Raw genomic sequence first — 13353 nt, 5'->3', positions numbered from 1 at the left:
ATCAAGTGTGTGGTCCATTGTGCTAATTGTCCACACGCTTTACGGATGTTGCACATTTGAGTCCCAGCTTTATCAAGCCTTAACCAAGATCAACAAAGCAAACTTGGCATAGGTTTTACAAATTCTAGCTAAATGGTGGTATTGCTTTGGTGAATCAATGGCTGGGCATACATTACCTAATTTTGACATTCAATGTTCTCTAAATTTAAACAGCTTATTTAAAGTAACAGCCTAAAACATTTACTTTAGAGAAAGACAATATGGCCATATCGCATACAGTAGCTGTAGTAGCAGAACCTCCTTCAACTGCTATAGAGCCCCGTAAAACAGAGGGATATCACACAGAGAAAAGGTACACATATATGGCCTTTTTGGCTGCATAATGTAAAAGTGGTACATGGCTATATCTATGATATATCTGGACATTGTTTCCATTTTGATAATGGCACTAAGGCAAGAGTGCAAACATCAATCTACTGTTGATAAGCTTTACTGTATAACAGTTTAAAGCAATTGTTTATAAAAGTCCACAGTACTCCCTCTTGGGTTATAAAAATCAATGCGTCCAAATCGGAGGCCCTCCTGATTAATATCCATGCTGGAGAAGTCTACTACCTGCAAACGAGTTTCCCCTACAATTGAAAGACCTTGGCCATGAAATATCTGGGGGTACACATTACCCCAACCTTTGCCACCATATACCAAACGTCTCCCCTTTATTTTGATCCATAAGACTCACCACATATCCCTCTTTGGATGTGTGTGGCCCCTGGTTAAGATGACCATTCTCCCTAAACTCTTATATGTATTTCAAACACTGCCCATTCCTATCCCCCTATGCGCACTTGATAACACTCCAAGTGGATCTGATAAACTTTGTTTGGAACTATAGGAGGCATAGGATTCCCCATTCAGTATTAATGGCATCCAGATCTGATGGGGGACTAGCATTCCCTAACCTTGTAAAATATTACAAAGTGATCCAACTGCACGCCATAACCTCCTGGTTCCCTCAACGATCTTATAATAAGTGGACATAGATTGAAAAAATATGGCTGCCACCTATACACCTGAACAGTTTACTCTGGAATGCGAGTGCAGAGGTGGACCCAGGTAGGCTTTTGGGATCCATGTCTCAACTCAGATCGCTCTGGCGCAAACTATCCCATGAACATAAGCTCTGCTCTGAAAAAATCGCTCCTAACCTTCTTCATCTGCAACCACAGGCTGCCTGCTAGTCTCACTCACCAGATATCCTCGCCTGGGGCGACACAGAACTTTTTCCACTTTGGACACTTGGTAGACCCTAGAACCCGTAAACTACTAATATTTACTGAACTTCAGAATAAATATGAGTTACCTAGCAAGGTGTTCTATGGATTGCCCCAAATTTACAATTTTCAGCGCCTTCCCCTTTTGAGCGCATACTCTTAGAGGGATCTGCATGTTGGGGCCTGATATCTGACATATATCAGCTACTTAATGTCTATTTTTTACCAAACCGGGGTAAACATGCTTATATGCTCCGTTGGGAAAAGATTCTAGGTGAGGATATCCCAGAGATGATGTGGCAGACAATCTGAACCCAGGCGGCTAAGAGCTCCTTTTGCACGATTGCTGCAAATAAAATCCTTTATTTTTGGTACCTGACACCAGACGTGCTCCACGCTATCTATCCATCTAGCTCTGATTGATGCTGGCATTGTCAGAGGGACAATTGTACTCTTTACCATATATATTGGAGCTGCCCCCTGATAGTGCCCTTCTGGCTTTCAACGCAGCACCTGCTTGCCCGCCTATTTGAGGTGCCGGTTCCCCTGACACCAAAATGTGTCCTGCTTGGTGTATCACCACCACAAATTGCCAAACCGTACAAGAAGCTCCTCAGACACATCCTTACTGCTGCACAGTTGTCCTCAACTGGAATCAGAGCTCCCACCTTCCCAAGATGCCCTGTATTCCAGAATAAAGCATGTGGAGCTAAAGGAAACAATGACAGCTAGACTACAGGATAGGCTGGAAATACATGATAAGGTTTGGGAGCTGTGGCATCTTCGGGAGGACCCCTCATGAGCCAGTGGATGAGATTTTGTGTTACTTCCCGCCCTTCTTTTATATCCCTTTTTTCCCCCAAATCTCCCTCTCTCCTTTCCTATTTTCTTCTTTTTTTTACTCCCTCTTATACCTCATATGTTTTTATCTCAGCTGTGGAAAACTCCATATGTTACCTAACAGTTTATGGTATGACCTAACAAGGATATTGCACCGATTGCTACTATATTGCTTAAATTTGCTATACCCATGTTTCAGTATTAATTGGAGCTTACTTTGTTCTGTTTCTATGCTGTTCTCTTCTAATATAACTAATAAAAACTGTTTTTGGGAAAAAAAAAGTCCACAGTACAATAATAACCCCCAAACACTGAAATTGTTGAGACATCCTTTATGCGGGGCTTATAAATTGGCATAGGACTACTGTTCTTACAGCTTTGCCTAAAATGTTTTTTTTTTTCTGCAGTTGATGGCCCACCTAAGATTCCTACCCCATGCTAGGTAATACCCCTATGTTCTTGCTTTTAGTAAGGATGATTCATGTGTTTTTACTTCTGTGCGTATAGGAGGTTGTTATATGTGACAGGGCCAGATACCTTATGTGCTAATTGTAAGTGCAATTCTTGTTTGATCTATGTGAACACATTTCAAATCTGCACCATCTGGTGTGCATCAACTTCTTTTTTATTAAGTGATAATACACAAACTTCCATATGAATTGCATAGCTCCAAATATGTACACTCTGAAAATGCAGTACAGGTTCCAAATGTTTTTTGAAAAATGTATATCAGAAACACAAAAGGAGCACATTATTTATCCTCTTTCAGGCTAGCTCTGTGCAACTGGTCACTATCTGTGTGTGTGAATTTATTCTTGAGCTATTGAGCTCTGTAAACAACACACTTTCTACAAAAAATATATTAGGAAAACAGAGGAAATGTGAAAAAGAGACAAAAGTGCTCCCTTCCATTTAGATTTATCACATAGATCAAACAAGAATTGCACTTACATTTAGCACATTTATCTGACTAGAGAAAAAACCTAAATATTTTTCTTGACAAAGTCGTTTATAGTCCACACAACAAGCTGTCCTCTTGAGTGATATACTGAACATTGATAATCTAAAGTTATTACCTGTATGTGAAAACAAAACTTAATTTGGCAGATTTAAAATGCTCCTTGTTCTGTCATCGGAAATGTACTAATTGCTAATACTTAACCTAATACATTGGAACCACATTGTTATCCATATGTGTACTTTGTTTTACAACAGTGTAAACATGAAACTAAAGATTGTAGACCGCTGCATTTTAGTACTGGATGTATAATAATAGAGTAGATACCATCATGTTCAACATACACAAGCGGATGTGAATTCCACATGGCTGGAGAATCCTTTGGAAACCTAGTTATGCATTTCTGAATAATTAGAATGTTGTGTTCATGACCAACATTACCATTGTTTCCAATGTCCCACTTTTGGAACCAAATTCCTCTGTCCATATTTTCTCCTTAGGCCCCGTACACACGACCAGTTTCCTCGGCAGAATTCAGTTTCCGACCGAGTTTCTGGTTGAATTCTGCCGAGAAACCCGGCCGTGTGTACACTTTCGGACGAGGAAGCCGACGAGGAGCTTGACGAGGAAATAGAGAACATGTTCTCTATTTCCTCGTTGTTCTATGGGAGCTCTCGGCCCGCCGAGCTCCTCGGCGGCTTCAGGGCTGAACTGGCCGAGGAACTCGATGTGTTTGGCACGTCGAGTTCCTCGGCTGTGTGTACGGGGCTTTAGTCGTCGCTCATATTGATCTGATTTATATCTCTATAACCAAATGCATTGTTTAATTACCAGATGTGTTATACATCATGGAAACTTTCACAGAGCTTTAAACCAAACTAAATGACTAAGTTTTCTACTTTAAAAGGCCAGTATAAGAAACACATAGTGGTGAAAAAAGCATTTGCACATTTACCCAATCATTTCCTACACATTAATTCTATGGCCCGGATTCTCGTACGAGTTACGCCGGCGTATCTCCAGATACGCCGCCGTAACTCTGAGTCCGAGCCATCGTATCTATGCGCCTGATTCTTAGAATCAGTTACGCATAGATTTGTATTAGATCCGACTGGCGTAAGTCTCTTACGCCGTCATATCTTAACTGCATATTTACGCTGGCCGCTAGGGGCGTGTACGCTGATTTACGCCTAGAAATATGTACATCAGCTAGATACGCAAATTCACGAACGTACGCCCGGCCGACGCAGTACAGATACGCCGTTTACATTAGGCTTTTCCCTGGCGTAAAGTTACCCCTGCTATATGAGGCGTACATGAAGCGTACCAATGTTAAGTATGGACGTCATTCCCGCGTCGAATTTTTAAAATTTTACGTCGTTTGCGTAAGTCGTTCGCGAATAGGGCTGGGCGTCATTTACATTCACGTCGAAAGCATTGGCTTTTTGCGGGTTAATTTGGAGCATGCGCACTGGGATACTTTCACGGACGGCGCATGCGCCATTCGTAAAAAGCGTAATTTACGTGGGGTCACATTAAATTTACATAACACACGCCCACATCTAGCACATTTGAATTAGGCGGGCTTACGCCGGCCTATTTACGCTACACCGCCGCAACTTCAGTTTGAGAATACGGCATTTGCCTGTCAAAGTTGCGGAGGCGTAACGTAAATAGGATACGTTACTCCCGCACAAAGAAGCGCGGTTCTACGTGAATCTGGGCTTATGTGTTCCATGTACCTGGACAGGTGTCATGGGGGGGGTGTTGGTGCCATTTGTCTACATACATTGTGCTATAGGATGTCACTCATTCTCATTTCAAGTTAGGAGGTATAATTAATACAAATTGGATTTTAAGCCAGTTTTGTTGGTTCTACGTTGGCCAGAACAGACCTGGGTCTAGTGGCTGTAAAGAATGTATTAAAGGGTTCTTTAGAAGATCCCAGAGTTCTTTTTTATTATTATGTATTTTATTCTAAACCTACCTTTGCCAAAAGCAAAGTCTTGATGTTGCAGGATATCTAACTGCTAATGTAAACAAGAAGACTGATTTACTGTGCTGAAAAAAATATATTTTAGAATGTAGCAAATGCACATGAATTTACAGTTTTCTGCTAAAAGCTTATTACACGCTATACGAATAGATCACCATAAGAGTGTCCATAAATGTTCTACAAGGGGATACAAACATTAAAAATACACATTACGTCTAGCCAGTACCTCTGACAGTAGCCTTTACTGTTTACTTCATGGGAATAACAAGAATTCACAGTTTACACACAACTCTTCAGAAGTTACTGCAAGTGTTACTGCAAAACACATCAGTCTTTGTTACACTGTGGAATGTTAATAAATAACATAGAGCTTTAAAACAGACAAGTACATTATTTATGTAGAAAGAGGAAAATCTGATCTAAGCTGAAGTATTTGATACATTTTCTACAGTTTATTATAAAGAAAAATAGAAGTTTTGCGAGGTAATAGGTCTGGGAACTGGAAATTCTGAAAAATGAGACTGTAGGACTCTGGTTTCTCCTTTACTTGATACATGTAAATGTAGTATGGTACAGAAGTTTGCTCAGTACGAACCTTTTTGGAACTCTGCCAATGGTCATAGCTATGGAAAACCTGTCATCTACACATGCTGTGCCCCTTTTGTGAGTTGGATCTATAATGACCAGGAAAGCATTTGGGAACCACTTGTTTCATTAATGCTTAAAGAAAATGTATATTATTTTTATAAACACATATCTAATGGTGGTCATACACATAGGGGTTGATTTACTAAAGGGAAATCCACTCTACACTGCAAGTGCACTTGAAAGTGCACTTGTAAGTGCAGTCACTGTAGATAGTTTTAGATCTGAGGGGAAGCTCTGCTGATTTTATCATCCAATCATGTGCAAGCTAAAATGCTGTTTTTTATTGTTCTTGCATGTCCCCCTTAGATCTACAGTGACTGAACTTCCAAGTGCATTTTCAGTGCACTTACAAGTGCACTTGCAGTGCAAAGTGGATTTGCTTTTCGTAAATAACCCCCATAGTGATGATTTGATTGATCGAGATACAAGCAATTGCAAACTTGTGATTCAAATTTAAATATCATGCAATTTAAATATCAAATACACACAATATTGTCCTGCAACTGACTGAAAATAGCAATCGCAAATTGAAAATGCAATCTATCAATCATAAATATAAACAATCTATTAACTTTATTATTTAATCATTCTGCATTACAATTGGTTATCCAATACATATGCAGATATTTGTCCAGTTGATCATAACTGATGAATAATCTTTGAATGATCATCTCGATATGAATCACCGTGGAGGAGAATAGATTAATATAAATATTCTTATACGTGTGTCAGCCGATTATTACTTATAGTCTTATACATGTATGTTAATGTTTTTAAAAGCCTGTTTCTATTTATAGTTTGTATATATATATATATATATATATATATATATATATATATATATATATATATATATATATATATATATACACATTGTATATGTATATTGTTTTCACCTTTTTAACCTTTTTTTGCATTTCAGTGCTGCCGCAATGGTTGTATGACATTTCCCAGGGTAGGTTTTCTGATGGTGGCACTACCCACTACCCACTACCCACTCAACAGCAAAATGACAGGGATTAGCATCTTTACAGAGGGTTCAGTGTTAAATTGGATAGAATGTAAGTCCCTGTATACAACCTGGGCATAGAATCCAAGGGTTTTCCACAATTAAACTATTCTAAGGACAAGCATGGGTACATTGGTGCCTGCACTTTACCCATGACAGTACCTTTTACATTTCATTTAACAGAACAGGTTCACTTTATCCTAGAAAAGAGAGATACAACGGCGCCTCAATTTATTTAATAAAAAGTGGAATGTAACAGGCACTGGTAAGTCCTTATATGGTGAGATGCAGATCAGCACTCCCGCTATAGATGCTGCCACAGCTGCTTAGCTGGGTCCAGGAAGCCAGCTAATCTGTAGAAGAAAGCCAGAATGAGGGCTGGAGCACTTGTGGAGCACAGTGTGGAGCGCAAAGACTTTACCGGTCATATCACAATGTGTTTCGGAGCATTCACACTGAGGATCGTGAGATAGGCATGCTCCTTTGTCAAGCTGATAGGATGGGACTAGGACTGCCATTATATAGGGTTCTATCTACCGGTGAAAGAATAATTTGTTGCTTAGAGATCCTACATCTGCTGTAGCAACTTTTAGCACCAAATACCTGTTACTGCACACATTTATCACTGAAATGCTCACCTCTATACTGTCTTAATATAGCCATCAATAATGGAATCTGTGGTTTTGAAATAGAAAAATCTGTTTCACAAAATAAACTACAGAAACAAAGCACAGCAAGCTGCTAACCTACTCCTATCACAATCTATTGTGCTAATTTAATGAGGTGAGAAGGAGGTGAGAATCTTCACTCAACAAATTGTGAATTTACAACTAAACGATTGAACAATTATTAAATGTAAAAATTATTCATGCACGTGAAAGCAAATCTACATTGAATATCCAATAATGTGCAGTTAAACAAAGTAAAACAGAATTTGCTTTCCACATGATTGGATAATTGAAGTGAATATTCACACAAATGATTGAGTGAAAAATTTCAATTATTTTAGCAAATCAACCTCTCTGCTTAGAGTTTTGTCAGACTAGGCAGGAAAAAGTCAGCTCTCAAACATCACCAAATGGGTGGAATTATACTGTTACATCACCAAAAATATATGTACTGACATCTCTGCTGGGTTTTAGCACTTTAAGGTTAAACAAGCATAGTTCTTTTTCTTGGAAAGTATGAAGGAATTCTTACCAACCCACAAATAATTTCACACAAAATAGCCCTTATTTCTAGACTTGTCAAGTCATTTAGTTAGGTTTAGATGGCCATAGACAGCTCAAATTTTGGCTTATACAGCAGGAATTGGACAAGTGTCAAACTATCGGTATCCCTGCAAGCACCACGTGACTTGAATTTTTTTTTTTTGTAAATGTTAAATTTTATTTAAAAATCAGTGTAATTTTTCTTAGGCCAAACAGTAATTGCATTCTATAAGGCACAGTCACCCTTAGCCGGAATTGGAGATTCATCCATTAACAGGATGGAGATATAGATTCAATTCTAAAATTGAGCTGTGTATGGCTATCTTTCGTTAGGTCAGTAAATGGATACTATGCTAAACAAGAACTGATAATATAAGAAGGCTGTGTGTTTGGAAACAACAATTAAAGCATTTTTTGATCCCCCCCAAAAAATGTATCATGCTCCTTTAAAGTGTTTTATACAGCACAGTGCTTGTGCTGTGAAATTCCCCCCCCCCCGTAACACCTAAAAAAACCTGGCTGATCCTGCCAGTTTCTGCCCTCCCCTATGTAAACTGACCATGGTGTATCATGGCTGCTGAGCCCTGACACCATGGTCAGTTTATGTGCCTCCGTCATCCACAGCCCTCTCTGCTCATGTGTCCTCCTCCACCCTCCCCTCCCTGCCTGTCAGCTCATGACAGTGCCCCCCCTCCTGCTGCTTGAATATCTGTAACATATATGAGTATCTGTCCTTACCCAAGATGGCCATGAACAGAAATGCTAGAGGGTGTTTTTCTAAGTGATTTCTTAAAAATACATAACATGGAGACATGGGTAGATGGGTGAATTTGCTTCCAATATTAATCATGGATTAAATAATGTTTTTGGTTTGTGGTTCTAAGATTCAGTGTACTTTATTTTGTGTAGTTTCATTTATAATTGTAGATGAATTTGCCTTCACCCCACTGAAGGAGCTGCAATCCTTATCTTAAGTCTGTCGTGTTTGGCTTATGCTCAGAAACCCAATAACTTAAGCTCTCCATGCCAAAAGTACGGCTGTCCTAGTGCCAACTAAACTGCAAATATAATAACACTGAGCACAACACTACTTGAAAAGGGCTTGTAGAAAAGACTGTGCCAATTTCTTCCAAAGACTTGAACTTGTGAAACACGTATAACTTAACTCCAGACAAAGGCACATGTTAAATATTATGTTTACTGTTTTATCTGCTAAATAATTTGTAGTTTGAACAGCTATTCTTGTAATTTACACACCTCTGGCACAACCCACAGCAAGGCAGATGACACAATTTTTTTCCTGCTAAAGCAATGTAATTTTTCTGTGATCTCTGCAACTACCACCAGCCTTGGTCACTGGACAAAGTACCAACATTATCATCTCTGACAAAATAGCAGAAAGCAGATCTAAGAAACAGTGAAGATGAACCAATAAGTAGTAAGCCTAAACCACTGAGTAGTAGAATGCTGTCTTTGGCTGTACACGGGCAGAAATGTGTGAACCACAATAGTGATATGGGGCCAGATCCTCAAAAGAGATACTCCGACTTAAGTGCTGTTCAGTCTGTGTGTAACTTTGGAAACGATCCTCAAAAGGCTTTTTCCAAAGTTACACAGAAGATCCGGCATGTGTAATTGATTTACACTGCCTAATTTTAGGATGCAGTACCGCATCCGCCGCTGGGGGCATTTCGAGTCGAAATGCCGTTGCTAGTATGCAAATTAGCACTTAAGGCGATCCACAAAGCTTTCTAGCTTCTTTTTTGCGCCGTAAGTGTTATTTTGCAAGTGTAAAATTAGGGCTCGTTTTACAAAGTGTAAAGTTAGTCACACCTTGTAAAGGCCCATTGCAGCGACGGCATTTGGTATGCTTTCCCGAGGGAGAACTCCACGTCAATTTGTAAAAAACAAAACCGGCATGGGTTCCCCCCCAGGAGCATACCAGGCCCTTAGGTCTGGTATGGGTTGTAAGGGGACCCCCCTACGCCGAAAAATTGACGTAGGGGGTCCCCCTACAATCCATACCAGACCCGTATCCAAAGCACGGTACCCGGCCGGCCAGGAAGGGAGTGGGGACGAGCGAGCGCCCCCCCCCCCTCCTGAGCCGTGCCAGGCCGCGTGCCCTCAACATGGGGGGGTTGGGTGCTCTGGGGCAGGGGGGCGCACTGCGGGCCCCCCCACCTCAGAGCACCCTGTCCCCATGTTGATGAGGACAGGACCTCTTCCCGACAACCCTTGCCATTGGTTGTCGGGGTCTGCGGGCGGAGGCTTATCGGAATCTGGGAGTCCCCTTTAATAAGGGGGCCCCCAGATACCGGCCCCCCACCCTAAGTGAATGGATATGGGGTACATCGTACCCCTATCCATTCACCTGGAGGCAAAAAGTAAAAGTTAATAAACACACAACACAAGGCTTTTTAAAATAGTTTATTATTCTGCTCCGGACGCCCCCCCTGTCTTCGTTATTAGCTCAATTACCAGGGGGGGCTTCTTCTTCCGCTCTCCGGGGGTCTTCTTCCACTCTCCGGGGGTCTTCCGCTCTCCGGGGGGGCTTCTCCGGAATCCGGGGGGGCTTCTCCGGACTCCGGGGGGCTTCTTCCATCTTCTCCCCTCTTCCGCTCTTGACTCGGCGAACCCCGGTTCTTCTGCAGCTCTCCGGTGCCTTCTTCTTCAGCGCTGGCTGCCTGCTATGTTTGTGTGTTAGCTCGATTTCAAACAGGCAGCCGGCGCGGTCTTCTGTGGCGTCAGGGTCTTCTGGTCTTCTGTTCTTCCGATGTTGTCTCGTCGCCTGTTGTCGCTGTAATGATGGAAGCGCGCCTTGCATCCCATTTATATAGGCATCACCGTCCCATCATGCTCCGGTAGGTACCCACGTGGTGGGTGCACGTGGGTAGGCACCCACCACGTGGGTACCTACCGCAGCATGATGGGACGGCGATGCCTATATAAATGGGATGCAAGGCGCGCTTCCATCATTACAGCGACAACAGGCGACGAGGCAACATCGGAAGAAAGGAAGACCAGAAGACCCTGACGCCACAGAAGACCGCGCCGGCTGCCTGTTTGAAATCGAGCTAACACACAAACATAGCAGGCAGCCAGCGCTGAAGAAGAAGGCACCGGAGAGCTGCAGAAGAACCGGGGTTCGCCGAGTCAAGAGCGGAAGAGGGGAGAAGATGGAAGAAGCCCCCCGGAGTCCGGAGAAGCCCCCCCGGAGTCCGGAGAAGCCCCCCCGGAGAGCGGAAGACCCCCGGAGAGTGGAAGAAGACCCCCGGAGAGCGGAAGAAGAAGCCCCCCCTGGTAATTGAGCTAATAACGAAGACAGGGGGGCGTCCGGAGCAGAATAATAAACTATTTTAAAAAGCCTTGTGTTGTGTGTTTATTAACTTTTACTTTTTGCCTCCAGGTGAATGGATAGGGGTACGATGTACCCCATATCCATTCACTTAGGGTGGGGGGCCGGTATCTGGGGGCCCCCTTATTAAAGGGGACTCCCAGATTCCGATAAGCCTCCGCCCGCAGACCCCGACAACCAATGGCAAGGGTTGTCGGGAAGAGGTCCTGTCCTCATCAACATGGGGACAGGGTGCTCTGGGGTGGGGGGGCCCGCAGTGCGCCCCCCTGCCCCAGAGCACCCAACCCCCCCATGTTGAGGGCACGCGGCCTGGCACGGCTCAGGAGGGGGGGGGGGGGCGCTCGCTCGTCCCCACTCCCTTCCTGGCCGGCCGGGTACCGTGCTTTGGATACGGGTCTGGTATGGATTGTAGGGGGACCCCCTACGTCAATTTTTCGCCGTGGGGGGGTCTCCTTACAACCCATGCCAGACCTAAGGACCTGGTATGCTCCTGGGGGGGGAACCCATGCCGATTTTTTCTTTGAAAATTGGCATGGAGTTCTCCCTCAGGAATGCATGCCGCTGTCATTTTTTTTTTCCCCGACGCAACTTTAAGCCGTCGCGATCCTCAAAACTCGGCGTAACGTAACTTCGCGCATGCGCAGTACGGCCGACGCGCATGCGCAGTACGGCCGGCGCGGGAGCGCGCCTCATTTAAATGGGACTCGCCCCATTTGAATAGGAACGCCTTGCGCCGGCGGAATTTTAGTTACACAGCCTGAAATTTCTAGATAAGTGCTTTGTGGATCAGGCACTTAGGTAGAAACTTTAAGCCAGTGTAACTTAAATTGGATTTTTTAAGTTACGTCAGGTTTTTGTGGATCTGGCCCATGGTCTTCTAGGCATTCTGCCTAGAAGCAGATACTATAAGATGTCTACTGATGCCTTTATTAACCACCAAATTCATCTAAGTGTGCCTTCCCGAAGCCAGTTTTATTTTGTTTCTAACATCCTGACATTCTTAACATCAGGACTAAGCCCCCCACTCATTGCCATTCCTCTTTCAAATCAAAAACCCCTTACTGACCATTAATGTACGTTGGATAGTAAGGTGGCACTTGTAAAAGCTTAGCCATTAAGACCAGACCCTAGAAACAAAGAGAACCCAGCTTTACAAAGAGGGGGTTTCTGGCTTATACCATAAAAGCAGGTACTTTGCTGTGTCTAAAACACAATTTTCAGATGCCTGATGGTCTCAATTTAATAATGCGTATTGCATTATTATTAGCCATGGTAATGAAAGTGTGGTTAATGTATAATGTAATTGTACAGTAACTGATTACATTAAGTCTACGGCCTCGTACACATGACCGAGAATCTCGTCGTAAATGAAACGTTGTTTTCCTCGACGAGTTTCTTGTCAGGCTTGTTGGGAATCTTGTCAAGCTTTCTTTGCATACACACTGTCAAGACAAAATCTCGTCATTCTCAAACGCGGTTAAGTACAAGACGTACAACGGCACCAAAAAGGGGTAGTTCCATTCCATTGGTGCCACCCTTGGGGCTGATTTTGCTAATCTCATGTTACCGCGTGTTAGTAAAAGTTTGGTGAGAGACGATTCACGCTTTTCAGTCTGTTACAGCGTGATGAATGTGCTATCTCCATTCGAACGCTACTTTTACCAAAGGTGCGCTCCCGTCTCAAACTTTATTCTGAGCATGCGTGCATTTCTAAGCATACACACGAACGTGTTTCTCGTCGTAAACCAGCCCAACGAGAAACACGACGAGGAAATTGAGACTCCCGACGAGAAAAAAGAGAACATGTTCTCTTCTTTTCTCGTCGAGATCCACAACAGTTTTCTCAACTAAAAACATACACACGACCATTTTCCTTGGCAAAAAAGCTCTGCCAGCATTTTTCTTGATGGATTTTGTCGAGGAAAACGGTCGTGTGTTTAAGGCCTGAGAAGGAAAATGCTACTGAATTCCAAAAAATATTTTTTTTCCCCATAAAATTGTCCCTGCTCTTGGGCACTTTTAAAGATTAAAAATGGCTGACAAGTTTAGGTTCACAGCCTGAACT

The 13353-nt window shown here is 42.7% G+C and overlaps 1 protein-coding gene across 1 annotated transcript in view; it reads right to left on the bottom strand.

Moving 5' to 3' along the window:
• Window positions 1-13353, bottom strand: part of AFF2 (AF4/FMR2 family member 2) — a 647635-nt gene that overhangs the window by 428019 nt on the left and 206263 nt on the right. The gene's annotated exons all lie outside the window — the stretch shown is intronic.

The sequence above is a fragment of the Rana temporaria genome, chromosome 9, assembly GCF_905171775.1.
Source record: "Rana temporaria chromosome 9, aRanTem1.1, whole genome shotgun sequence".
Taxonomy (NCBI): Eukaryota; Metazoa; Chordata; class Amphibia; order Anura; family Ranidae; genus Rana; species Rana temporaria.
Note: the sequence above shows the minus strand (reverse complement) of the source record. Positions and strands in the feature narration are given on the sequence as shown.